The sequence below is a fragment of the Mustela nivalis genome, assembly GCF_964662115.1.
Source record: "Mustela nivalis genome assembly, chromosome: 13".
Taxonomy (NCBI): Eukaryota; Metazoa; Chordata; class Mammalia; order Carnivora; family Mustelidae; genus Mustela; species Mustela nivalis.
Window position 1 is genome coordinate 13,520,993 of NC_139032.1, and position 27,913 is coordinate 13,548,905.

Here is a 27,913-nt window from a genome sequence, read left to right on the forward strand (position 1 = left end):
TTGCTGTTCTTTCTCCAGCTCCCTAAGGTGTAGTGTTAGGTTGTATACTTGAGACCTTTCTTGTTTCTTGAGAAAAGCTTGAATTGCTATATACTTACCTCTGGGGACTGCCTTTATTGTGTCCCAAAGATTTTGAAGAGTTGTGTTTTCATTTTCATTTCTTTCCATGAATTTCTTCAATTCTTCTTTAACTTCCTGGTTGACCCACTCATTCTTTAGTAGGATGCTCTTTAGCCTCCATGTGTTTGAGCTTTTTCCATATTTCCTCTTGTGATTGAGTTCTTGTTTCGAAGCATCGTGGTCTGAAAATATGCAGGGAATGGTCCGTGTGTTTTGGTACCAGTTGAGACCTGATTTGTGACCCAGGATGTGATCTATTCTCCAGAGAGAATGTGCACTAGAGAAGAATGTTGCTTTGGGATGGAATGTTCTGAATATACCTGTGATGTGTATCTGGTCCAGTGTGTCATTTAAAGTCTTTATTTCCTTGTTGATCTTTTGCTTAAATGATCTGTCCATTTCAGTGAGGAGGGTGTTTAAAGTCCCCTACTATTATTTTATTATTGTCAATGTGTTTCTTTGATTTTGTTATTAATTGGTTTATATAATTGGCTGCTCCCATGTTGGGGCATAGATATTTAAAATTGTTAGATCTTCTTGTTGGACAGACTCTTTAAATATGATATATCATCCTTCCTCATTTCATATTATAGTCTTTGGCATAAAATCTAATTTATCTGATATAAGGATTGCCACCCCAGCTTTCTTTTGATGTCCATTAGCATGGTAAATTGTTTTCCACCCCCTCACTTTAAATCTGGAGGTGTCTTTGGGTCTAAAATGAGTTTCTTGCAGATAGCCTATCAATGGGTCTTGTTTTTTAAAATCCATTCTGATACCGTATGTCTTTTGTTTGGGGAGCATTTAGCCCGTTTACATTCAGGGTAACTACTGAAAGATATGAATTTAATGCCACTGTATTGCCTTTAAGGGGACTGTTACTGTATATTGTCTCTGTTCCTTTCTGGTCTGTTACTTTTAGGCTTTCTCTTTGCTTAGAAGACCCCTTTTGATACTTCCTGTAAGGATGGTTTGGTGTTTGCAAATTCTTTTAGTTTTTGTCCTGGAAGCTTATTATCTCTCCTTCTATTTTCAATGGCAACCCAGCTGGATATAATATTCTTGGCTGCATAATTTTCTCACTTAGTGCTCTGAATATAACATGATATTCCTTTCTGGCCTGCCAGGTCTCTGTGGATAGCACTGCTGCCAATATAATATTTCTGCTGTTGTATGTTACAGACCTCTTGTCCCAAGCTGCTTTCAGGATTTTCTCTTTGTCATTAAGACTCATAAGTATTACTATTAGGTGGTGGGGTGTGGACCTATTTTTACTGATTTTGAGGGGGTTCTCTGTGCCTCTTGGATTTTTGTTGTGTGTTCCCTTTGCCAAATTAAGGAAATTTCCTGGTATAATTTGCTTCAATATACCTTCTGCCCCTCTCTCTCTTTCTTATTCTTCTGGAATCCCAATTATTCTAATATTGTTTCATCTTATGGTATTACTTATCTTTCGAATTCTCCCCTTGTGGTCTAGTATCTTTTTTTTTTTCTCAGCTTCTTTGTTCTCAATTATTTGGTCTTCTGTATCACTAATTCTCTCTTCTGTCTCATGTATCGTAGCAGTAGGAGCCTCCATTTTTAATTGTACCTCATTAATAGCTTTTTTGATTTCAACTTGGTTAGATTTTAGTTCTTTTTTTTCTCCGAAAGGGATTTTATTTCTCCAGAAAGGGATTGTCTAGTATCTTCCATGCTTTTTCGAGCCCAGCTAGCACCTTGATAATCATCATTCTGAACACTAGTTCCGACATCTTACTAATCTCTGTATTGATTAGGTCCCTAGCCATTGGTACTACCTCTTGTTCTTCTTTTGAGGTGAGTTTTTCCTCCTTGTCATTTTATCCAGATAAGAATAGATGAATGAGAGAACAAAATACTAAAAGGGTAGCAATGACCCCAGAAAAATATACAGTAACCAAATTGGAAATCCGGGGGATTGGAGATAGATATCTGTCTATCTATCTATATGTATCTGTATGTGTATACATCTGTATATGTATACAATTATATGTATTCATATATACATATATCTATCTCTATCTAGCTATATAGATAGATAGAGATAGATATGACTGGTGAATAGAACAGAGCCACAAACTTGATTTTGGGTGTATTTTTGTCTATTAGAAGAAACTGCCTCCCCAAATTTTTAAAGACATTAAAACATATATATACACAAAAATATGGGTAAACACAATAAAGAGATGGAATATGACTGTAAAGATGAAAATTTTTAAAAGATTCTAAAAAAGGAATTGATAAGAAGTTGGTTGAAAAAAGAGAAAAAAAGAGCAAAGAATGCGATAAGGCTGGAGACTAGAACAAAGCCACGTGCTAGATTTAGGGTATATTTTGATTTGTTAGAAGAAAGTGTATCCCCAAATTTCAAGAAAGAAAAACCTATATATATATACACAAAAAACAAGGTTAAATAGAATTAAAGGATAGAATATGACTATAACAATGAAAATTAAGAAAGATTTTTTAAAAAAGTATTGATAAGATAAAATAATTTAAAAGGGTTAAAATAGGAAAGAGAAAAAATTTTAAAAATTGAGTAAGAAAGAAAATTTTAAAAAGTTAACTTTGAAAGACTTAAGAATCATGGGAAAAGAGCCATGAATTCTGTGTGTTGCATTCCCCTAGCTCTGGAGTTCTGCAGTTCTTTTTGATTGGTGAACTTGATCTTGGTGGACATTCTTGCTGATCTTCTGGGGGAGGGGCCTGTTGCAGTGATTCTCAAATGTCTTTGCCTGAGGTGCAATTGTACTGCCCTTGCCAGGGGCTAGGTTAAGTAATCTGCCTGGGTTCATGCTCAGGAGCTTCATGCTCGGGAGCTTTTGTTCCCTCAATGCTTTCCATAGAGCTTTGGAGGACTGGAATGAAGATGGTGGCCTCCCAATCTCTGGCCCAGAGGAGTCAAGAGTTCAGGGCCTCACTCCTCAATGCGCCCTCAGAGAAAAGCAGTGAATCCCTCCCATCTCCCTGGTCTCTGGCCACAATCCAAGCTCAACCAGCCTGTGACTGAACATTTCTCTCTCTGGAGCATGGCTCTGTTGGGAGTCTCCAAACCCAGCAGATTTCCTGCCATGCACTTCCATGCCACTTGTCCCTGAGGAGGAAAGTGAGCCTCCCCGGATCTGGCAGTTGTGGGGTCCCTGCTTGAGGAGCAGTGGCCTGCTTGTGCCTCAGGTCATGGTTTAAGAGAACCCCGAGCTGAGAGCATGCTCTTCAGCTCTGTCTTTGTAGCCAGCTTCCCGGCTCTGATACCTGAGAGCTCTATCACACTCAGAAACCCCTGGTCTTTTTGTGACCCTGTGGGTCCTGTGACCACAGTGTCCCCATAAGGGCTCCATAGCCTCTGGAGCGGCGTCCCTCAGTGGAGCTGACTTCTAAAAGTTCCAATTTTGTGCTCCCCTGCTCTAGGGCTTGTGGGGAGCCAGCCCTTCCTGCCCTACCTACCCCCCACAGTCTACCTTCCCAATAGTGCCTCAGATTCACTTCTTTGCACATCCTACCTTCTAGAAAGTGGTCAATTTTCTGTTCCTAGAATGCTGCTCTTCTCTTCGATCTCCTGTTGAGTTTGTAGGTGTTCAGAATGGTTTGATAAGTACCTAGCTGAACTCCTGGGACCCAAGAATATTTCCTGTTCCTCTGCCATCTTGCTCCTTCCTCCCTTTTAAAGATTTTATTTATTTATTTATTTGAGAGAGAGAGTGTGTGTGTAGAAGTGGGGAAAGGGGCAGAGGGAGAGGGAGAAGCAGATTCCCTACTAAGCAGGGAGCCTTATTCAGGGTTCTATCCCTGGACCCTGAGGTCATGACCTAAGCTAAAGTCAGATGCTTAACTGATTGAGCCACCCAGGTGTCCCTGAAGCTTCTAAGAGCTAATATAAGGAAACAATGTCCTCAGTACCCACCATTTCACGGATGTTGCAGTGTATCTAAGTGCAAAGCACAGCTTTTAATATCACACATTCTCATTGTATTTTATCCCAGGACTTCTCACCATCAAGGCAGGATGCTTATAGATCATTTTAATTGCCAATTTAAGTGCATTCTGAGTTCACTGATAAACCATACAAGAGAAATGTTGCTTTTCAAATACTGAAGGTATCTCCTTTTTAATTCTTTATTTGCATTTACTTCTTTTGGATTAGTTTTTATTGATAAGAGTTACAGTTATTGTGGCGAGCATTTCATGATGTTTATAATTGTAGAATGACTTATATTGTATGCCTGAAAGTAATATGTCAGCTATAGTCCAATTAAAAAGGAAAAAAAAAAAAAAAAGAGAGAGAAAACAAGTATAGTTAGCCTGAAAAAATTATGTGAAATGTTCTTTCCAAAAAGGCTTTCTTAAAAACAAACAAACAAACTCTTAGAAATTAGTATAAAAAAGACAAATATTCTTCCAATATTAAAAGAAAGGAAATTTGAAAGTCAAGGTTTTACTCTATTAAATTAACTTCTAAAAATATGATGGATTAAACTCCCAGACTCTTGGACAGGGTTACCATAACATCTATGATGAAATCAGAAATTTTTATAAAGGAAAAAATAGTCCTGGTTCCAACTCAGTAGCTCTCTTTGACTTTCTAGCTAACATAGAGAAATAAATATGACTGACTGCTCTGAAGAATCTGTTGTCTCAAGTCAGCTAAGAAGCACATCAATCAATTATTCTTATATGTTTTAAAAAACATGTGCTTTAAACCCACTTTTTAAGGAAACATATTGAGACATCTGGATTCCTTCGCTTTTAGATTTGGCAACTATTTTGGTCTCTTTTCACTTGAAAAACCATTTGTCTGATCATAATGTCTCAAACTTTTGAGTGTTTACAATAAAAATAATTGACACCTATTGCACCCCTTTCTGACAGGGATGGGAGCCACCCAGACGGCCACCCCCAGGTCAGGCACGTCACCTTGCCGTCACCTTGCCTCTGCCTTTGTGTTGTGTTGCAGCTGGGCGAGCTCACTAGTGTCGATTTCCAAGGAATGGTCATCTTAATCCATCTATGCTAAAAGCATCGATTAGATCTTCCTTCTCTAAGAAGGTTGCTTTTCAGGTGCAGGAGTGAAAAGATAAGGAACTATAGGCATAAAGGTCAACAAATCTGTTTTTAAAACAGGACTGACAACCAGCTGCAAGCACTAAGTTCAACCTACACGTGTGTACTCTAAAATCAGTTCTGACTCATCCGTTCTGTCTGCTTGGCACCCCTGTTTACAGGACGCCCTGAGCCTGCTCCTGGAGCAATGGTTTTGGTAAACAGCTTACCGTTTTCGACAGGGTAGATGAAAAAGGACAGCCTGATCTTGGTTGATAAAATGTGTACCGTGCTGAAGGCATATTTTGTGAAGTCTTGAGCAATTATTTAAAGTGTGTGTGTGTGTGTGTGTGTGTGTGTGTGTGTCTGCGCGTGCGCGCGCGTGAGCTCACTTGCTGTGCTAGGTAATGATTCATGTTCTGAGGGTGTGTTTTTCTCTCTTAAAGAGCTGGCAGCCAGCCGCCCTCTCAGAAATGGGAAATTTCTTGAGCTAATTTGGACATGCAGGCTACGTTTTTTACACCACAAAGCTGTAACTCTTTGTCCAGACAGCGCGGCCAATTATCTGTGAATATCCCTATTCAGGAGAGACTTAAAAAACCAAAGACACAAAAAAGCTGGATCTTTTTGCCTGTTTTGCTTACAAACATTCAGGTGATTGTATGTTAATATCTACTTCTGAAGCAGAAAGGAGTTAAAGGGATGACCTGATTCTCTTAGTAAAGAAAATATAGCTACCATCCATTTTCTGAAAATTTGCCCTTGGGTTCAAGTGCAGGCTGGAAGGTGAGAACTTTTGGATTAAATCCAGCATAAAAAGGTTTCCGCCAAAGAATCCACTCTTTCTATATCTTAGTTTTTCCAATCTGTCCAACAGGCATTTACTTCCCGCCTTAGAGGAAAATAAAGCCTCGGTCATTGGTTTGAAGATACACATCCGGACACAGGCATTTGTGCTGTTCAAGGGGCTAAGCTCTGGGGCACCATGTTGCTGTGGACCCTTTTCTTCGCCACCAGTGTCCTTATTCCCTTGTGGTCCCCACACTTCTTACTGGCCCAGAAAAGATCCGGTCTCTGTGGTGAGCACGCAGGGGAAAAGTGTATGGCACGTCCAACCGATTTCACCAGGAAACAGGCAAAAATGAAGGCAGGTTTTGTGAAAGTTTCATTCTGTATTTTCTGCACTATGAGAAGGCAGAATTTTCTCCGAGGGCAGAAAGATGCAGGATTGAGCCTGGAGTGACCTGTTAGAAGAATCGCTAACAGAAGAGGTAGCGAGGTGTTAGCATTCATTCTTCTGACGGTCTTTAAAGCAGACAGGCAAATAAAACACGGAAAAAATGTGGCTCCCAAATAGAGGCTGGAGGATTGGTCTTGTCACTTGTTTAGAGGTCCTTTTAATTTACAGCATGCTGGCACGAGGTATTCAGGTCTGCCACCAATTAACTTGGAGTGTCAACCTACGTGCCAAGCTGTGTAGCATGTGTTGGGAACTCAAAAGTGTATAAGAAACAATTTTTGTTCTCAAGGTCTTCTTAACCTCCCCGGGGGAGAAATACATACAAATAATTACAATACTATGTGATAAGTGCTAGACTAGCAGCAAAAAACCAAAAAAAAAAAAAAAACCAGAAAACAAGCCCTGTGTGCTATGATTACAAATTTTGCCTGAGGTGGTTGGCACTGGAGAAATAATATCTGCACTTGACCTTGAAGACCGAGTAGGAGTGAGGCAGGGGAGGCCATTCTAGGCAGAGGGGAGAGAGCATAAACCAAAGCCTGAAAGAGTGGCTGTCGGTGGAGGATGAGGAGTATTTTAGAGAGGACAGAGTAACTTTTGAGGTTCAGACAGCCCCCGGTTTCTAACCCTGCTCGATCTGTGGCTGTTCATTGGATGTGTGATTTGGAGCATGTTACTTAGCCTCTGTGAGCCGCAGTTTCTAAATCTGTAACATGGAAGCATGATGATCTCTCCTCTGTCAGGGCTGTTGTGAGAATTAGAACAACCAATCCAAAGGGCTTGGAACAGGGTGAGGACAGAGTAAACAGGCAGTAAATGGTCACTGTTATGCTGTCGTCTTGAACAGGCTGCCATTGTGGCTTTGGACCTGCAGATCACTCAGAATGCCATGATCTGATCTTGGGAGGGGTTTCTCAATATCAACCATCTGTAAAATGGAAGGAGCACGAATTTTCAGGGTTGTTTTGAGATTAGAGCTAACGTTAAACATAGGCGCAATTAGGGGCCTTGATTCTGAATCTGGGTGTATATAGAAGTATACCTTCTGCTAAAGCAGAGGCTAAATCAGAAAATCACATTTGAAAGTATGGTATCTCTCCCCCCAAGGGTGATGTGTCACGTTAATGAATGTGTTTTGGTGTGAGTTGGTATAAATAGTCATGCAAGCATGTTTGTTTTTCCACTTCTGTGTCCTGTGCCAAGCACCGCACCAGGCACCAGGAGATGTTTAAAAAAAATACTTGCTACGTGAATAAATGGGTAAGTCTCTAGCTGGTTTGGTCAAACACATTTTTTGTTTTTAAAGGAGGGAAACTATTTTAGATCCTGAAATTGCTTTTTTAAAAAAACCAAGTTCCTAAACCATTTGAACAATTGAACATGTACAGATTCATGTGGTATCAGCTTGTGGGGAGGATCATGCTGTTCTAAAAGCTTTGTTTGCTGGGAGCATGCATTGGTCCAACCAGTCATTATAACTGCAAACAGTTATTATGTCTATGATTATTATTATGACATTTCTAATAAGTATTATTGTAGAGGTCAACCTAATGTTATGTCAATAAACCAGGACTAGAATATCTTACATGTTCACTTCATACTTTTTCTTCCTGAACTATATTTAGATACTAGAAATGGTAGAAACTCCAGTAATTTTTATTTTCCCAAAGAAACCTCTTTACCTTTTACCCCTGCTCAATTGTATCATGCCTCTGAGAGGTCACATTGCCACTGTTTTTTCCAGTTTTAATTATGCGTAATAATAAGGAAAATAGTTACTTGTAGGCTGGTTCAAGCTTGTGAAAACTGCACTCACTCTCTGACTGCAAAATGCTGGATGTCAGAGAGAAAAATCAGCCTGGATGCACTTGTAGCTTCTTATCACATAATGCAGCCACAACCTCAGACTAAACGTGCTCTCTTCCTTCCGCTTCCAAGCAGAACCAGACCCAAGTTATGCCACAGAAAATCACTGCTTTCTTATTTTTGAAGTAGGGCAGGAAGAGAATTCACAACTTGGCTTGAGAATGTATCTGTTCTTCTTCTTCTTCTTTTTTTTTTTTTTAAGATTATTTATTTATTTGAGAGAGAAAGAGAGAGAGTGGGAGAGAGAGAATGAGAAGGGGTAGGCACAGAGGGAGAGGGAGAAGCAGGCTCCGTGCTAAGCAAGGACTCTATCCCAGGACCCTGGGATCAGAGCCTGAGCCAAAGGCAGATGCTTAAGCAACTGAGTCACCCAGGTGTCCCCAAAATGTATCTGTTTTTTAAGAACTTATTTTCTGGTTCTTTTTTTTTTTTTTTTTTTTTTGAGAGAGAGATTTTTATTTATTTGAGAAAGAGAGAGAGTGTACATGAATGGGAGTGGAGGGGCAGAGGGAGAGGGAAAAGCAGACTCCCTGCTGAGCAGGGAGCCCAACATCAGGCTCAATCCCAGGACCCTGAGATCATGAGCTGAGCCGAAGGCAGACGTTTAACCGGCTGAGCCGCCTGCATTCCCCTCTGGTTCACATTTTAAGTAAAAATTTCTAATAGGACACATTTAATTTAGATCTTCTTATTTGTTCCTCAGGAGAAAAGGAAGAAAATATACCTAACCAACACTCTTTTTGTTCTGACCAGTTATTTGGTCTAGATTTAGAATCCTTTAGTTAATGGAGACTTTGAAACCCCATTCCTTTATATATTTGAAAACTAGCGGGTTTAGGGGGGAATTGACCCACTAAATTGAGTTTTTTTTTAAGTGTTTATTTATTTATTTGACAGAGAGAGACACAATGAGAGAGGGAACACAAGCAGGGGGAGAGGCAGGCAGAGGGAGAAGCAGGTGTCCCACAGAACAGAGAGCCTCATGTGGGGCTCCATCCCAGGACCCTGGGATCATGACCTGAGCTGAAGGCAGACGCTTAACGACTGAGCCACCCAGGCGCCCCACTAAATTGAATTTTAAGAGGCCCCTGGCCTGTTCTCAAACTTGTACCTTCCTTTAGTTGAGACCTTTGATATTTTAGGTGCTGTCTTTCAGGTTCATAGTCCTCACTATTCGAAGCTGACATGCTCACTCATTCATTTCACCATTGTCATTGATTTACTGAGCAGCTACAATTAGTTTGAACATATAAGATTACTATTTTTGTAGATTAAAAAAAAGGACAACTCAGTGTTCAATCTCATAAATATTTATTGAGGACCTACCACGTGAGAAAGCAGTTAAGGTTCAATTGTATAGGGAACCTAATGCAAGAGACTCCGGTAGAACACCAAACAACAGTGTTCAGAGAGACGCTCTACTGATTTGGTACAATTGTCTATTTGCAAACAATGTTTTATACGGCACTTAATTTTTTTGAAGAGTTGCCAGGTTTGCCAATCTTGCAGTTAATTTGCCTGGTCAACGGAATTGAACAAAATTATTCTTAAGTTTTTCTGGTTATAAAGGAAAAAAGGTGTACATAGTTATTGAAAACAAATGGTTAAATAATATGAAAGTCTATAAAATAAAAACTAAAAGTTCTTCCCTTACAGCCTGGAGTAAACTGTGCTAACAACTTCTATTTTATTCCAGATCACTCTCTCTCTCTTTCTTTTTTTCTTTCTTTATTTTACATATGAAATGAAATCTGTAGCTTTTTTTTTTTTATCACTCAGAATGATATCATGACAGTTCTCCATACAGAGCGTTTCACTTCTGAAATCAAGACGAGTCATCATGTCCGCTCAATAATCTTTTTAATAGTCACTTCCCACATTTAATTGCTTTTTAATTGAGTACTTTTCAAAATTCATTTTGATTGTGGTGATTGCCCAAAAACATTCAAAGAAGGCTTATAGTCTGCAAACACTTTCATTTAAAGCCATCTTTTAAAGGAACATAAGGTACATGCAGCAACCACATGATTTTAGCACAGTGGGTTGAAAACAATACAAAAATAGTCATTCAAATGTCTTATCTCTAACCAACTTAGAATCCTCAAAAAAAAAAAAAAAGGAAAGAAAAGAAAAAGAAAGAAAGAAATAAAGAAAAAAAAAGCAACAACAACAACACCCAAAACCCAAAACCAAACTAGGCTTCCTTGGGAGGGGTCGGGGTAGGGAGCGTGGAGTGGGGGTCGGAGGGGGGGAGGGGAGATGTGCCGGGGAAGACCTCAAATGATGTTGGAGTTTTCATTTTTCTTTGATTGAGATATAGCTGATATATAACATTATATTAATTGCTAGTGTGCAACATAATGATTTGGTATTTGTACTGTCTCATCTTAATTTTAGAAATGAAGACAATGAACTTTGAATTTCTACATGGAAGTTCACAGTCTCCAAATTTTTCTTAAACCTCTGCCATCTTACACCACTTACTTGCCGATGAACGTGGGAGACCAAATGAGAAGGTAGTGTACAAATGTTAACAGAATATATCTGAAATGATGTGTTATGCTTAATTTAACCACCCTTTCCCCCTCTGGACATAGTTGTAGTTGAATATAACACACATATATGGAATAGAATCATATTTTCTGCTAGTAAAAGTTCTGGCTCCTGGGGCAGGCATAAATATGTCAGCATTTTAATAGGTTTCTACAAAAAACATTGACTTCCAGGGGTTCCACCAGCTAACCCGCTGGAGAATATTGGCATAGTTGGAAGGATTTTGTGCCACAGTCAAAAGCTTTCGTGTTTCCTCTGAAATGAAGAAAGAGATTGGACTGGGTGATCCTCAAGGGTTCTTTTCAAGAACATTTAGTTCTTGGGCTTATTTGCAAAGCTTTCAGTATCCCATACCCCAGAGACAGAAAGAGCAAAATCTACCCTACAAATACCAGTTTACTGAGATACCCAAGTACTGATGCCATTGCTAGTAAGGTGCTTTTTTGGGCGTGCGGGACATATCTATTTTGCATCTTCCAAACTACAGATGTATTCCTACTTAAGGAAAAAAAAATAGTGTGCACTTGGTCTTTTCAACTTACTACAAAAACATTTACTCCTTTATTTCTTTTATATTGCAAGCTCTACTAGTGAACCTAAAATGTTATGGAATTTGATTTCGTGAAACAGTAACACAGATAAAGAGCTATGTATTTTGTACCAGATTTGCACCAAATCGTGCATCTGTACCAAAAAAATACAAATTATGAATACTATGTGCCTAGAGAAAGGCAGGCTTTGTTTTCTTGGGGCATGAAACATGAACATGAAAGTCTCAGGAAAATACCGGGTTTTGTTCTTTCTCTACCTCCACAGTGTATTTTAAAAGCTGAAGTATAAATCATTCAGGGCAGATCGATACGTGTGGAAATCTTAATTTTTTATTCATTGAAAATGATCAATGAAAATGCTTTAAAGTTACCTAAGACAAAATGATTTTTTTTTAATGCATAATTTCTTTGGTGGTATAATATTAGGAGATGACTGTAGCCCTATTCTGTTTCCCTCTCTTTTGGCTTTTTTTTTTTTTTTTTCCTTTTTTCTTTACTGTGGCTGGGAGAAGGAGAAGTTAAGAAATCGTTACTCTTAATATTGCTAGAGTGGTCAAGTGTTGTCCTTTTTTGCAGATAGAAATCTGAGTGGAAGACTCTAGGTGCTCAGCTTGAATTACTCTTAAGTCATTTTATACTGATGAGTGATTTTTATATGGGAGGGCCTCAGACTGCATTATGTCTGCATTTCTACCTCTGGAAAATATTTAGATGATTGCCTGAAATGGTTTAAAAAAAAAAAAAGGGTCTTTTATTTGTAGATCTGGAAAAATTAAACCAAGACAGGATGATCAGACTATTTCTTTATAAAAGGTACGAGGCACATTCCTTTATTATTAGCATATAGCATTTCTTTGCAAAAAGAATGCCTGTATTTATTGTAGAAAAATCCCAAACCACAAAATAACCCATAACCAATGGCTAGAGGCACTGGGAAAGATTACCATAATAACATTTTAGAATCTAGCCTTCCAGTCCTCTGAGTGTAAGTGAATGTAAGCAGCAGAATGTTTAGAAAGTCAACTAGTGAAGAACCTCCTCTCCTGGGAGGGTTCATTACCTTTAAGACCTGAAAAGAGAAGTTGCCAGGTCTGAGCTACCTCTGGGCAATCCCTAAACCCATCTATCGTGCTTAGAGGATTAGTTCATTTTGGGCCTCCCAACTTTATGTCCGAGAAGGTAAAATCAACTGTTCCTTATTGGAGAGAGTAAAAGGAAGAGTAGCTGAGCCCTAAAGCAGAAAGAGGAAGCCGGGAAGTGGCTGTGTGCCCAAGGAAATCAGAAGAGCTCGGGTTCTGATCATCAGGAAGACTGAATTTAAATACTGAGCACTGTGTGACCCTGGTTGCATTGGCAACCTCTCTGGGCACTGGTTTTCCCATTTATGAAACGAAGGGATAGCAGATAAGGGAGAATGGAATGTGGGAGAGAGACGATAGAAATATCTTAGGCAGGGGCGCCTGGGTGGCTCAGTTGGTAAAGCAGCTGACTCTTGACTTTGGCTCAGGTCATGATCTCAGGGTCAGGAAATTAAGCCCAGTCTCAGGCTCCACACTCAGCAGGGAATCTTCTTGGAGATTCTCCCTCTCCCTCTCTCTCTACCCCCATTCCCCTCATGCACACGCACTTTCTCCGTCAAGTAAATAAATAAATCTTTTTAAAAATTAAGGCGTACTTCCTAGTTAATTGGAAAGATGGGCCTGAGAGAGAACTATATTTCTAAATTGAGTGGTGGTGAGTAAGTGGGAAGAGATGAGGAAGGAGAATATCTTAATAGAAGGTTTGGATAAGATTTGGATCTCATTTAATTTCTTCATTCAAGATCTAGATCAGTGCTGTCCAATATGGTGGTCTCTAGACACGTGCAATGACTGAACACACAAAACATGACTAGTCTGAGCTGAGATGGGCCGTTAAGTGTAAAAGACATGCTGGACTTTGAAAATTTAGTACCAAAATTGTAAAATATACCCTTCACAATTTTAAAATATTGATCCAGTATTGAAATGATAGTATTTTATCTGTATCATATTAAATAAAATATACTAAAAATTTTATTTTACCTGTTTCTTTAAAAAAAATTTTTTAATGTGGCAACTGGGAAGTTTTAAATTATATGGGGCTTGTATTCTATTTCTATTGGACAGTGCTCATCAAAGATGTTAAGCTAATGGAATGTACTTTGGGAAAATGTGTGATCGCTAACCTGTACGTGGATATAGGAGATGTTACAGTTTTAAGAACAGTCTATGAACTAAGAACAGGAATGAGTGTCATTAGAAACCTAGATATTTTGGGATGCCTGGGTGGCTAGTTGTTTAAGGGGTTGCCTTTGGTTCAGGTCATGATCCCGATTAAGTCCTGAATCCGGGTCCTTGCTCCCCAGGGAGGCTGCTTCTCTCTGCCTGCTCTGCCTGCTGCTTCCCCTGCTTGTGCTCTGACAAATAAATAAATAAATAAAATCTTAAAAAAAAAGAAAAAGAAAAAGAAAAGATACTTCACAGATAAGAGAAAAGCAGGAGAATGGGAATAAGTAAAACACTTGAAGGGGAATCATGATAACAGGTTTCCAACTCTGTTTGAATGTAAACTCCTGCATAACAAAAAGCATTTGGAGGTAATCTGCAGGGAAACTTGCTGGAACCACACCCCTTTTGTAGTGACTGTTTACAGGTTTCCAACTCTGTTTGAATGTAAACTCCTGCATAACAAAAAGCATTTGGAGGTAATCTGCAGGGAAACTTGCTGGAACCACACCCCTTTTGTAGTGACCGTTTTATCTGTGCCTTTTATTGACTCTCTGAAATAGAGTTAGGCAAGAGGATGGGTGTGAGAGGGGAAGAAATGGGAACTGGTTTACAAAGCGGGTTTATAGATTCATAGGCTGAGCTCACACCGGGGAAAGGAGTTAGTATGTGTCAATAAGTGATTACAACTTCTCTGACAAGCTGAAGGCATTTGTTAAATCACAACTCATATTCCTGGAAAATGTTCTTTACTTTGTACAGATGAATCATTTACTTCCAGAAAATAGTACACTTACAGTACATGCCCTCAGTTCAGGCCTACTAAATTAATTGAGGTAGTCAAGTAAGGTCAGATTTCATGGTAACATGACACCCTAAAAGGACACCAAAAATGTTCTAAACACCATATCCAATGGCTTGTGGAGTCTTCGTAAATTGCAGAGCCCCACCTGACAAATAACCTTCCCTTTGACATTTTCTTCTCTATCCCTCCTGGGTGTGATATCAGAGTCTGGTCATGGTTCTGACTGGTCCGGCAGGGAGGGAGCTCAGAGTCAGTTGAAGAGCCAAGGTTCAAGTGCATAGTAGGTTCTCAATAAGTGAGAGCTATTGTGTCTTTTTCCTGAATATTTTCCTTTACCCAAAACCTAAATTAAAGCTTTCTTCTCTCCATGTGCCGTAGGATCACATCTACTGTCTTAGTGATAGAAAACCACGAATGCCACACCTGAACTCCTCTTCGGAGGTACAGCGTAATCACTGTGGACATTCTCCTGGCCTGGGATTCTGGATAACATACAGATATTTCTTCATCCCATATCTTCCTCTGAGACCTCATGTCCTCTCTCCATTTTTGCCAGGCCAGCTTCACAGATGTGTGCCTGGGCCTTCATACCAGCTGTCCTCATAGCCTTTGCCCACCCCAGCGCTCTGGGAACACTCAGAGGCCACGACGCTAACAAATCCCAACTCTGGCTTAGTTTGGATTTGTGTGGGAATTCGGGGAGACCACGAAAGTTTGATGACCAGATAAAGATAACTTTCCTTTTTTTTTTTCAGAGATTGCTTTACTGGGCCACCTGGATGGTGTGGTAGGTTAAGTCAGTCTCTTGGTTTCTGCTCAGGTGGTGATGTCAGGGTCATGAGATCGAGCCCAGAGTTGGGCTCCGCACTCATCATGGAGTCTAGTCGAGACTCTCTCTCTTCCTCTGTCCCTTCCTTACTTTCTCTCTCTGTCACTGTCTCTAAAATAAATAAATAAATCTTAAAAATAAATTAATAAATAAAGACTACTCTACTGAGGCATGATTGACCTACAAAGCTGCACATATTTGTTGTACACAACTTTCTGTACTCAACAACAAAGCGAGAGGTTATGTTGACAGTGTTTAGCTTTGGGTCTTTTTGGAGGTCATGTCACCTCCATGACTCAGTTCCTTCATCTGTAGGATGAGTGATCTGGACTTGATCTCTAAACTTTCCAGCACTTAGATACTGAGCTTCTAGAATGCAATAGGCATGGAGAGGAAAGCATGGGCTCATAACATTTTTCTAAGTTTTCAGGTGGAACAGTGTTGCTTGAAGCAGTATAGTGGGAATGGATTAGCTTTCTCAGAAAGTTCACATTAAGGGTAAATTTCAATACTTGTAATAAATCGATACCAGGTGAGCAAAAGCTTGCCATCCCTGACATTTCTGTGTATTTGTTCCTATTTTTGCTACTGAACTGATTCTTTATCATAAATCATGTCATTTATTAATCATAAAAATCTTGCTGATTTTAAATTTTATCTATTAACCAAAAAAGCTTTATCTGCTTGTTAAGAATTAAACAAATCCTTAATATATGCCCATCATAAAAAAAATTCAAACAATGGAGAAAATGAAAAGAATCCAGGAAAAACCAAATGACCCAAATCGTGATCCTCCAGAAATAATACGATTTAGAATTTTGTTTTGTTTAGGATCCTACTGTGTTTGACCTTCCCTAAATGAGACCAAACTATAGATGCTCTTTTGTAACCTGCTCTAAAAAAATCTTAAATATATTGTAGATATCTTTGTTCAATAATGACTGTTGATCTAGAATAATCTTTTGTAATGGCCATATTCCATTGTATTGCTATATTATAATACATTATTTATTCCTTTCATGATGGACATTTAAGCTATCTTTAATTTCCTACTATTATAGACAGCACTGTGTTGAATGTCAAGCCATACCTAATCTTACAAACATATTCAAACACACTCAGATACAGAGAACAGACTCATTTTTTTTAAACAGGTAATTAGGAGGCAGCCTGTAAATACAATTTGATAATCAGCTTGTCACTGCAATGCCACAATTCCTGATTTGCAAAAGATTAATGCATTGTAACCATTATTTTCCTGAAGGGTGGAAACTTACCCTTAATCACTTGATCTAAAAATTCATTTCATGCTATTAAAGATCAGAAGGTAATCTAGTATCCTTTCCCCAGCTGAAGTGATTGTAGTTATTTCTAATTAAACCATCCCTGATGGACATGATAAAACATGTCCTAGCTTCTCATTTAATTCATTTGAAGATTCACAGTCATTCATATTAAAAGCTCTTTGTTTTACTTAAGTCAAAAATACCTTTGACTTGGGCTGACACCATCTCTTCTTGATAATCATTGAAGGGCATGGGTTGGATGAGTAAAACAAAAGCCAACCATTCCTACAAATTGAGAATTTTTAACTTAAAAAAAAAATCTGACATGTCAAGCAGATTAAAGCAGTGTGTATGAAATCATTTAAAAAGAGAGACCATTTCCTCTTCAACCCTGTACCTCATCCAGTGTGTGGGACATAAAGTGCACTTATTTGTTGCTAAAGAAATGAATGTTTGAATGAATGAAGCCAATTGTGGTTTGTAACTTAAATATTGGCAAATATCTGAACTGGTAGAGCTGCTTATATCTATAATTGGAATAATCCATATGAATTACCATACAATTGTGTTTTCTGTACTTATGCATGGGGCGAATGTTTTCCACTAAACATAACTCACTGGTTTTATCATTCTCAGGATCTGTGGTTTATGGAAAGCATGAGCAAGCTGTGTTCTCTAGGCCAAACCTAGTCTGCTGCCTGCATTAGTAGAGCCCATGAGATGAGAATGACTTTAAAAGCATTTTAAAATGGTTTAAGGTAACCATAGGAAGAATGATGCTCTATGACAAGTGAAAATCACCTAAGATTTAAATTTCATCGAAAGAAAATTTCACCATGACATTTTGTAATGTATCATGGTTACTTTTGTGCTACCTATAAAGGTGAGTGGTCCATAAAGCCTAAAATAATTACTATTTGGCCCTTGACCAAAAATTTTGCTACTCCTAGTTTAGGTTAGTCTTAGGTTGGGCTGCTGCAAGAGAATATCATAAACCGGGTGGCTTATAACAACAGACATTGATTTTGCACAGTTCTGGAGGCTGGGATGTTCAGGAGACCCAGTTTGAAACTGCATGGGCAGTTTCAATGTTTGGCGAGGGTGGGCTTTCTGGTTTGTAGATGGCTATCTTGTCTCTTTGTCCTCACAAGGCAGAAGGGTGGAGGGAACATTCTGGAAGCTTTTTTATAAGGGCACTGATCCCACTCATGAGTGCTCCACTCTCAGGACCTGATCAGCTCCCCCAAACCCCACCTTCTAACACTGGAAGTTAGGACTTCATCATATGAAGCGTGAGACACAGGAACATTCAGTATAGAGCAAGGTCCAAAACTGTTTCTTGGGTGTGGAAGAGGGTATTGCTCATCTAGAAGCAAGAATTCTTTTGGGTGACTAGCCTTATGGAATGTTAGGGCAGTATACTAAAATGACAGGTAACTAGGCAAAGACAAGTCACGAGGCAGTATGCCTATTTGGTCAACAATTTGAAAATAACGGTGGTAGCATGTTTTCTTTTCTCTTTAACCCTCTCTAATTGAGGAGGCCAATCTTATGCAGTGTAAAATGTTATTTGAGAATACATCAACACACCAGAGTTTCTTAATGTCAGGATTGCTTAAAACCACCTTAGATAGGCCTAATGGTTCGCTTGTGACTCTTCTGGCCTTGTCTGCCCCCCTGGTCTTACAGGCTAGGGACACTAATGGTTCTTCAAAGAGCCTGAGGCACGATTTTAACATTTGTACTCTCTTGAGCTATTGTGGAATATCAAAGGGGTTTAATCTGTACTCTAATGTAAGAAATTATTGAATTCTTCTACGTGTTTTAGGTTTGAGATTTTATTTTTATTACTTTCTTTTTCTTCTATAGCCAAAACACACATTTGTACCAGGCTCCTGAGTGAAACCAAGGATTGCACTAGGAAGTGAATAGTTCAATTATTGTTATTGGTGTAACTCTGATTATAAAAGAAAGAGAGGGAGGCCTGGGTGGCTCAGTCAATTAAGCCACTGCCTTTGGCTCAGGTCATGATCCCAGGGTCCTGGGATTGAGTCCTACATTGGGCTCCCTGCACAGCGGGGAGCCTGTTCGCCCTCTGCCTTCCTTGGGTTTCCTTCACTCGTTTTTAATACAATATCAAGTTCCTCTCAACTTTAACATGGATCATTTTTTTTTTAGAGAAACAACTAGTAAACTGATCCATGTATCTGTGTATCTATGTATGTGTGTATGTAGGTATGCAGGTATCTATTATCTATCCATGATCTAGCTCTTTATTTTAAGGAATTGACTTACGAGTTTGTGGGGGCTGGCAAGTCTAGAAGTCCAGTAGAATTTGGTGTTAGAGTCTTTAATCTGAAGGGAGTCTGGAGACAGAATTCTCTTTTTCTTGGGGGACCTCAGTCCTTGCTTTTAAGGCCTTCAATTGTTTGGATGAGTCTTACCTACATTAGGGAAATAATTTGCTTTACTCAAAGTCTATTGATTTAAACAAGCATCTAAAAAAATACCTTCACCTCAACATCTAGTCTGGTGTTTGACCAAAGAACTAGGTACTGTAACAGCCAAACTGACATGTAAAATTAACCATTACAAATATGTAAATGAAATAAATGCAAATAGATGTGTTGTGCAAATATATATAAATAAGTATAAGTACATATGATACATATGTATCTTTGATTAATTATGCCAATTTCAGTTTTAAATTTAAAGGCAGCTTGACTTTAAAATCCTGAGAGTGTACAGCACTCTTATGATACTGAATCTTGACTCCTTAGGTTCTCTTCCAGTTTGGGTTTATTTACTTGTCCAGATTCTATAAATTTATGGTTGATATGGTAGTGTGGTGGACAGAATAATGATCCCTAAAGATGTCCACATTCTAATCCTGGAACCTGTGAATATGTTACCATCCAGGGAAAGAGAGAGTTGAGGTCACAGATGAAATTCAGGTTGTTCGTCAGCTGACCATAGAATAAGGAGATCATCTAGATTGTCTCAGTGAGTCCATTGTAATCACAAGCCCTTAAATGTGGGAGAGAGAAGCAGAAGAGGACGTCAGAGTGATAGGGTATACTGTGGACTGAAGCGAGTGCCCCCAAATTTATATGTTGGAACTCTACCCCACCCAGTGTGGTTGCATTTGGAGATGGGACCTTTGGGAGGTAAGTAGGGTTAGAGTTCAGGAGGGTAGGGCCCTCATGATGGAATTAGTGTCCTTATGAGAAAAGACACCAGGGAGCTTGGTTTCTCTCTTTCCGCCATGAATGGACACATCGAGAAGGTGGTTATCTCCAAGCCAGGAAAAGAGCCCTCACCCATCCCTGCTGGTACTCTGATCTGGAATTTCCAATCTCCAGAACTGTGAACAAGTACACATATATTATTATTAAGACACTCAGTGTAGTATTTCACTGTAGCACCTGAACTGACCAAGATGGGATGTGAGAAGAACTTCACCCGTTGTTGCTGCCTTTGAAGACAAAGGAAAGGGACCATGAGCTTAAAAAAAAAAAAAAGCAGGCAGTTCTGGAAGCTGGAAAAGTCAAGGAGCAGATTTTCTCCAGATCCTCCAGAAAGGAACTCAGCCCACTAGCCCCTTCATCTTCACCCTGAAAGACCCATTTCTGACTTCTGACCTAAAGACCTATACAATACTAGATTTGTGTTGTTTTAAGCCACTAAATTTGTAGTAATTTGATATAGCAGCCATAGAAAACTAATGTTGATACTAAGGATCTGATAGGCAGGGTTGAGTACTTAATATTTCAACAAATTCAAATATATCAAAGTTCAGACCATTGTTGGGGCGCCTGGGTGACTCAGTCAGTTAAGTGTCTGCCTTTGGCTCAGGTCATGATCCTGAGTCCTGGGATTGAGCTCCACATTGGGTTCCCTGCTCAGCAGGGAGTCTGTTTCTTCCTCTCCTTTTGCAGCTCCCCCTGCTTGTGCACTGTCTCTGTCAAATAAATACAATCTTAAAAAAAAAAAAAATCAGGCCATAGTTACTAGAACTAGAGGTAAACATCCTTTAGGAATTTTGCAAGCAGAGCACCTGGATGATTCAGTCTGTTAAGTGTATGCCTTTGGCTCTGGTCATGGTTGCAGGGTCCTGGGATCGAGTCTTACATCAACTTCCCTGCTCAGTGGGGAGTCTGCTTCTCCCTTTACCCCTACCCACTGCTCCTGATCTCTCTCTCTTCCACTTTCTATCGAATAAATACATAAAATCTTAAAAAAAAACAAAAACAAACCAGAATTTTGCAAGCAGATGTCTTGTCAAAAGCACTAAAGACTCCCATGATTTTGTTCTGTTGTTCAGAACATGTATTTTAAATGTCATTAAGGGAATCTTATTGGGACTTTTATTTTAGTATTATCAAATAACTTACAAAGATAAGATCAGGAGTTTATTTGCAACTAATTTCCACCTGCAGATTTCAGAGCAATATATTGACTGCTGTGATCCTGACATAATTAATTTTTGAGAAGTTCTACCTTTGCCATAGTTTCTAAAAACAGAAAGGAAATAATTGTATACAACTCAGTTATTTGGTAACATTGTAATAACCATGCTTACTTTATGCTAAGGTTACGTTATTTCACTTAATTCTTCTAATCACTCTGTGAAATAGGGATTCTGAAATCCACAGTGTCCACAGTGTCCAAAGTGCCACAGGGTATGGTGGCATCTGAACACAGGCAATCAGAGTCCTCAAGCTGTGATTTAAACCATTTTGCACAGTTACAGGGACTGTAACTATACCCTACACTTAATAGTAGGCTTAGTATCTAGTACAGTAAAAAGTAAATAGGATTTTAAAACAGGTAAGATGGGATTTTCAGCAGGATTCTAAAATTTATCTATCTATCATCTTTTTTTATCTATCGATCAGTCTTTTTTAGTTTGAGTTGGAGAAGAAGATTCTGAAATCAGATAGGCTGGGATTAGAAATCATAAAGGAAGGAGACAGAGGCCTTGCTTTCCTTCTATAATATATCTTGCTTTTTCCCAGGGGAACCTTAAGAAAATGGGTTTTATTCACTGGTTTAAGGTATGCTTTTATTATTTACCTCCCCTCCTCCTGCTGTCCACGATGAAGAAACTGTGGTTAGTCACCACAGTGACCTTTGCCCCACCCTGGAAGGAGCATGCAGTATAAGGACAAATTCTCTGAAACCGGATTGAGAAGACTTGTGTTCAAATCCTGGCATGGACATACAATTTAATCTCTTCGCTCTCAGTTTTCTTGGCTACTTATACTCCACTTTTCTGGATGGGTTTAAGTATTAAATAACATAGTTAAAGCATTTAGCACAGAGTAGGTATTCAATAAACTTAGGAGAATGGTTTTTTGCCCTTCCTCTCCTCCGGCTCTTCTAGAGCTTTTCACCTCTTTCCCTGTGTTAGAGACCTAGAGCCGCCACATCCTAGTTTTGTGGTCTAAGGCAAGCTCATTAATCTCTGTGACCTGTTAATTTCTTTTATCTATAAAATGAGGAACAAAAATATTGGCTCTGGCAGCCTAGAGCAGCTTTTCACCCCTTTCTTTCTTTCTTTCTTTCTTTCTTTCTTCCTTCCTTCCTTCCTTCCTTCCTTCCTTCCTTCCTTCCTTCCTTCCTTTCTTCCACTTTCCTTTTTCAAGTCAGAAGAAAGGACATCTACGGACTCCTTGACTAAGTCACTCTTCAGCTATGAATGAGAATGCTAATAAACAACTTGGAAGTTGTTATAAAATTAATAGCAAAACACTGTACATATGTTGCCATGGGGCATATAAGATTCCTAGATTTAAATTTCTTCTTGTCTTGCTCCTGATTAAAACCTATGAGTGGCTTCCCATTGACCTTAGAATGAACTCTAAATTCCTTAGCAAGCCTTCACGTAAGTTCCACGTATGTCTTCAGGGTCCTCCGAAAAACCTCTTTCTCTACCATCGTTCTTCTTAGTATTTCATGTATATACACCGCATTTCTTTCTATGCAACGGTCTTGGCTTGTGCTATCAACCTTTCTTTCTTTTCCCACTTCTCCTGTCTCGACAATTTCTCCAGTCTTCAAATTTCATCTTAAAATCCACTTCCTTTAGGGGCGCCTGGGTGGCTCAGTGGGTTAAGCCGCTGCCTTCGGCTCGGGTCATGATCTCAGGATCCTGGGATCGAGCCCCGCATCGGGCTCTCTGCTCAGCGGGGAGCCTGCTTCCTCCTCTCTCTCTGTCTGCCTCTCTGCCTACTTGTGATCTCTCTCTGTCAAATAAATAAATAAAATCTTTAAAAAAAAAAAAAGCCACTTCCTTTAGAGAAAGGCCTCTGTCCTTCTGATCATTCTCCATCCAACTAGATCAGTTACCATCTCATCTACACTTGATAGTTGTCCATTACTTTTTTCTTCATAGCATTTGAGTCCATTTCAATTAAATCCTCTTTTGTATAATTATATGTTTGATTTTTATTCCCTTGAAAGGCGTAAGACTTGTTCACCCACATACAGGCTTGGAACATATGATTTACTCAGTACATAGGGATTGAATGAACACCAAAGATGTTTTTATGGGTGATAAAGCTAAGACATGGAGAGGTTAGCTAATACATTGGGGCTCAAACAGATGACCAAGGGCAAAGGCAGCCCTTGGATCTAAGTTTATTTGATGCCAAGGTTCCTGCTTCAGTATCTTCCTTTTTGTTTCTGAGTAGAACTGATTTGTTTGAAAAGTCTAATAAAATGATAATTGAGACAAATGACCTCTTTAAGCATTATCAAAAAGTGATTCCTGCCTATATCCTCTTATGAAACTGCCCCAACAAGGAGACTATATTAAAAAAAAAAAATTTTAGAAGTTTACCCATATAGTGATGGTTCATAAACTGTTATCAGAGGAATATGGACAAAAGAAAAAAGAAAAAAATCCTGTCTAATAAAATTGCCTAATAAAATTGAGGAGAACCATAACAGTTACTTCTGTTGTGGGAGTAGATAAATGGGATCATTAAATAATTCCCCGATTATAAAACCAATATTGTAGTCAGCTATGGCTTCAAAGACTTGTTCTTAAAAATTCTATAGTAAGAATTCTGTATGGAGAATATTGCATTAGAATACGCATAATAAATCATCCTGGGAAATCAGTGGTGTCCTCTCCACCCGGATCCAGCTTCCAAGTTTCAGTTCTTACCTCATCAATTGTGATTGTGATCAAGGGTGATTACATTCATTTGTCATTTGGGCTGCCATAAACAAGTGTCACAGACTGGATGACTTAAATAAAATAAATTTATTTTATCATGGTCCTAGAGGCTAGAAGACTGAGATCAAGGTGTTAGCAGGATTACACTTTTCTGAGACCTCGGCCCTTGGCTTGTAGATAACCATCTTTTCCCTGTATCTTCATATGGTCTTTCCTGTGTGTGTGAGCGTGTGTGTGTGTGTGTGTGTGTGTGTCTCACTCTTTTTTTTTTTTTTAATAATGACACCAGTCATACTGGAGTAGGACCTACTTACATGACCTCATTTTGCTTTAATTACCTTTTAAATTATAATTTAATAATAATTAAATAATTTAATATCTCCCCAAATAGTCACATTCTGAGATACTGGGAGTTAAGGCTTCAACATATGAATTTTGGGGGAAAAAATCCAGCCCATAATAGTGATATTCAGAATACTTAATCCATGGGGCACAGGTACAGACCCATTGGAAGAGCTGCTGGGCATAGTTTGGGCAAGGTACTGAGGGCCCTCTGCTGTACTTTAGTTGCAGGAATGTAAGACATGAGGGGACGTGATCCACTGTGGAAAGAGACCTGAGGGATTAGGAGTAGTGGCTATTTAACAACCAGCAGACACATATGTCAATGTTTTAACACCAAATATGGCATTTGGGGACCAACCAGCTCAATGTCTGTCTTGGACACATAGGCGGCATTTCACCCTCCATTTTGAGTGCATTAATTATAGTCTTACTTTCTTGGAATCATTTGCTAAAGTTGAGCCTCTACATTAGGCAGGATGGGGAAGAGATCCCAGATGTGTGATACACTCCCAGTTATGAGCAGGAAGAGTGTGGGGGCTTCTCTTCAACTTATCAGCGTTTTAATTATGTTCTTTTACATAATACTAGGTGGTAGATGGGTAGGGCTGGGAGAAATGGTCATTGAAAGGCAGTGAGCAGGGGAGTGACCTCAATGGAGCTTGCAGAAAACTGGGGATGTGTGGACAAGGTGGGAGAGGCAGGAGACTGGGACCCAGTTCACCAGTTAAGATGCTCTAACACGTGACCCAGGCATGGGTGGATAAAGGCCTTAATTAGAGAGGGTGCAGTGGGAATGGAAAAAAGATGGGTTGGAGAGAGGGAGAATGTGGAGAGTTTGTGAGAAGTGTAAGTCATTCCAGTGCCCACTTTCAGCTCTCCTGGTAGAGGGAAGAGCTTCCCATTGCTGGTTCTCAGGTAGTCCCAGCAGCCACAACTACCAATACTGTACTTTTCCTTGTCTCAGTTTAATGAGGAGAGGCTGATGTCAAGGCTTGTTTGGCCTTTCCAAGGCCCAGCAAGGGAGAAGATGCTTCATAGAGAGCCTTGAAAGTGACAGAAGCATGAAAGAGTCTTCTTTCTTATGTTCGTTGTTTTTAGACAAGATTGGACGTGTTCAGGGTTGTGACCCTAGACTGTTAGTTGCTTTCAAGTCTGAGAGTTATAAATGGGTTTAGGAAGTTAAGGCTGGTGCCACAGGGGGAGATGGTCAAATTCTGAACTAGGCAGAGGCTCTGGGTCAGCATCTGTATGCCGATAAGGTCCATATGGACAAACATTAAAAAAAACATTGTTATCTAGTGTCATATGCATCAAAATGAAGTAAATTAAAGGAAAATGAAGTAAATTAAAGTAAATTAAAGGAAAATTGTTATCTAGTGTCATATGCATCAGAATGAAGTACATTGTACAAGCAATACGTAGACATGGCAAAATCTTGAAGGTGGAATGCAAATCGCTGACGTCTGGGAAACACTGGTGTGGAGGAATGACTATCGAATAAATTTGGCGGGACTTGGAGTCGGGAAATCTGGATTCAGATCATGACCATGCCCTTTACCAATGGTAAGTGTTTGCCTTGGTGGCAAAAAGGGAAAAGCGTTCCCAAATCAGCTTATCTCCTAGTCTTGCCGGGAGTCCTCATTGACTCTTACTTGTTTATTCATTCAACAAACTTGATCAGATCTGTACTCCATGGAGGTGAAGAAAAAAAACAACACTGTGTGGTTAAAATCAGTTATTGCTAGAGGGAGAAATAAGCTTTTAAATTTTTTGCATGGTGATCTGGTGTTTAAATTTAAACTCTCAAGGGCAGCCCTCTTTCATCTCAAAAGGTCACTAGATTAGGTTTAAAATGAGAGGGGCGCCAACGTGGCTCAGTCCGTTAAGCATCTGTCTTCAGCTTGGGTCATGATCCCAGGGTCCCGGGGTGGAGCCCCACACTAGGCTCGCTGCTCAGTGTGGAGTCTGCTTCTCTTCCTTCCTTCCTGCTCACTTATGCTCTTTCTCTCTCTTTCTCTGTCTCTCTCAAATAAGTAAATAAAATACTTTAAAAAATTAAAATGAGTTATTTCCTTTCTCCACAAATATGACAATAAAGTAAGTGTTAGTGGGTGAGAACATTAAAATCAGAAACAGAAGTTACCAGTTTTCATTTAGCAACTTGAACACATAGAAAATCCACCTTTAACCCGTTCTTACTGTTTATACAGTGCTGGGAATACACGTGACACCTTGCAAAGTGAAAGCAGAAATGACAAGGTCCTTTCCCTGAGGAGCTCAGACCTAAACACCGTTGAACAAGTCGATGCAGCACTGTAGTGGAGTGCATAACTGATATGATGGGAGAAGTCAGGCTAGGGCTCTGGGCTGAAGATGTAGAAAAGTCATTCAAAGCCAAGGGGTTTGGGCCTGAGAAAACAGAAAGAAAAGTTGCTCCAGATATTTCAGTGGGTTGAAATAATAAATGTGGGACAAAAGGACTCACAGAGAAGTGTCAAGTGTGCTCACCAACAAGTGGCCCCCAAAGAATCCACTGAATATAATTTCCTTTATTCCCTGTCATTTGCCAGTAGCTCTTGGAAATGTCTCTTCCTGATCTGCCCCAGTGAATACACTGTTTTGTCTTTGTCTTTGTACAGACAAAGGATGAGATGAGCAGTTGGCTATACTTTCAGGGACATGGGGTCAATTTGACAGTAGAGACCATAATGAGGTAGGTAGAGTTCAAGTTCATCCCAGTGTTGGCTGTGAATCAACAAGTGTTATAAAAAACAGAAAGTTATCTAAATCCCATGATTGTTCATGACATTGACCATGCAGCCCGGCATGCTAATGGGGCTGTCACCATGGACCCTGTCTACACCACCTTCACTCTGTGTTCACCCTGCTGGGACCGGAGATGGTGGTGAAATCATCATGGTGTCCTTTCTGCTAGGGCTCTGGCTCTTCTAGCTTTCTGCTACTTTGAGTCGTAATAATCACCCTCAAAGTTAATATTTGAGGAGCATCTAGTCTTTGCCAGGCACTGTTTGAAGCACTTTGCGTATAATACTTCCTTGGTCCCTCCTGACGAGTAGTAGCAGAAACCTCCACTTTACCGCTGAGGAAGTGGAGACTCAGAAAAGGGAAGTGGTTTCCTCAAGGTCACTTAGCTTGTAGGTGGTAGAGGAGGGATTTGAACCCAGGTTTTCTTGCCTTGGCCCTTCTTCTTAACCGCCTCACCACTACCACTTCCCAGCAGGCCTCACTGAAGCTGGGAGAAGGTGAGAGGGTGGGAATCAGGATCATAGAAGGAAACTCCTAGACTCCTCCCCTCTCAGCCCCCATCTCCAGAAAGAATCCCCTGAATGTCCTCCTGACAAGTTGTTCCTTTGCTTCTCCTCAGACGCTACCAGTGACCTGGAACTTGGTGCCACAGGAGGCATCCTCGTCCATTTTTAGATAGCTCTAATTGTTACCCAGCTATATCATATTTTGAGTGTAAATAATTTCTCATCCTACCTTCACCTACTTGTCCCTGTTCTGTTTTCTGGAGCTCCACCAAGTAAGAGTGTTCTTTCTTCTGATGGACAAACCCTTAAATATTTGAAGATTTAAGGGATCTGGGAACCATCTCCTGCTTCACCCCAACCCTCTCTTCCTACTTGCAGCAGAAATGCAGGATTTTATTCTCTAAATGTGACAATCCTTTGCATTCCTCTGTCTGTGAGTAGCTAATTATTTGTCCTCTTCATCCAGAAGGATTTGGTCATACACATGCAAGTCTAGCTCTGGGTTAGGATTTGTTTGCCTGGAACAGCTGCCACGCCTCTTGCATTTTTCATACTT

At 39.7% G+C, this 27,913-nt stretch overlaps 1 protein-coding gene across 3 annotated transcripts in view; it reads left to right on the forward strand.

Moving 5' to 3' along the window:
- The window catches only part of TMC1 (transmembrane channel like 1), a 387,473-nt gene that overhangs the window by 23,296 nt on the left and 336,264 nt on the right, over positions 1 to 27,913 (forward strand). For all 3 annotated transcript variants that reach the window (XM_082696595.1, XM_082696594.1, XM_082696593.1), the window contains exon 2: positions 10,682 to 10,800. The gene's annotated coding sequence lies outside the window, so the exon portion shown is untranslated. The remainder of the gene's footprint in view (positions 1 to 10,681; positions 10,801 to 27,913) is intronic.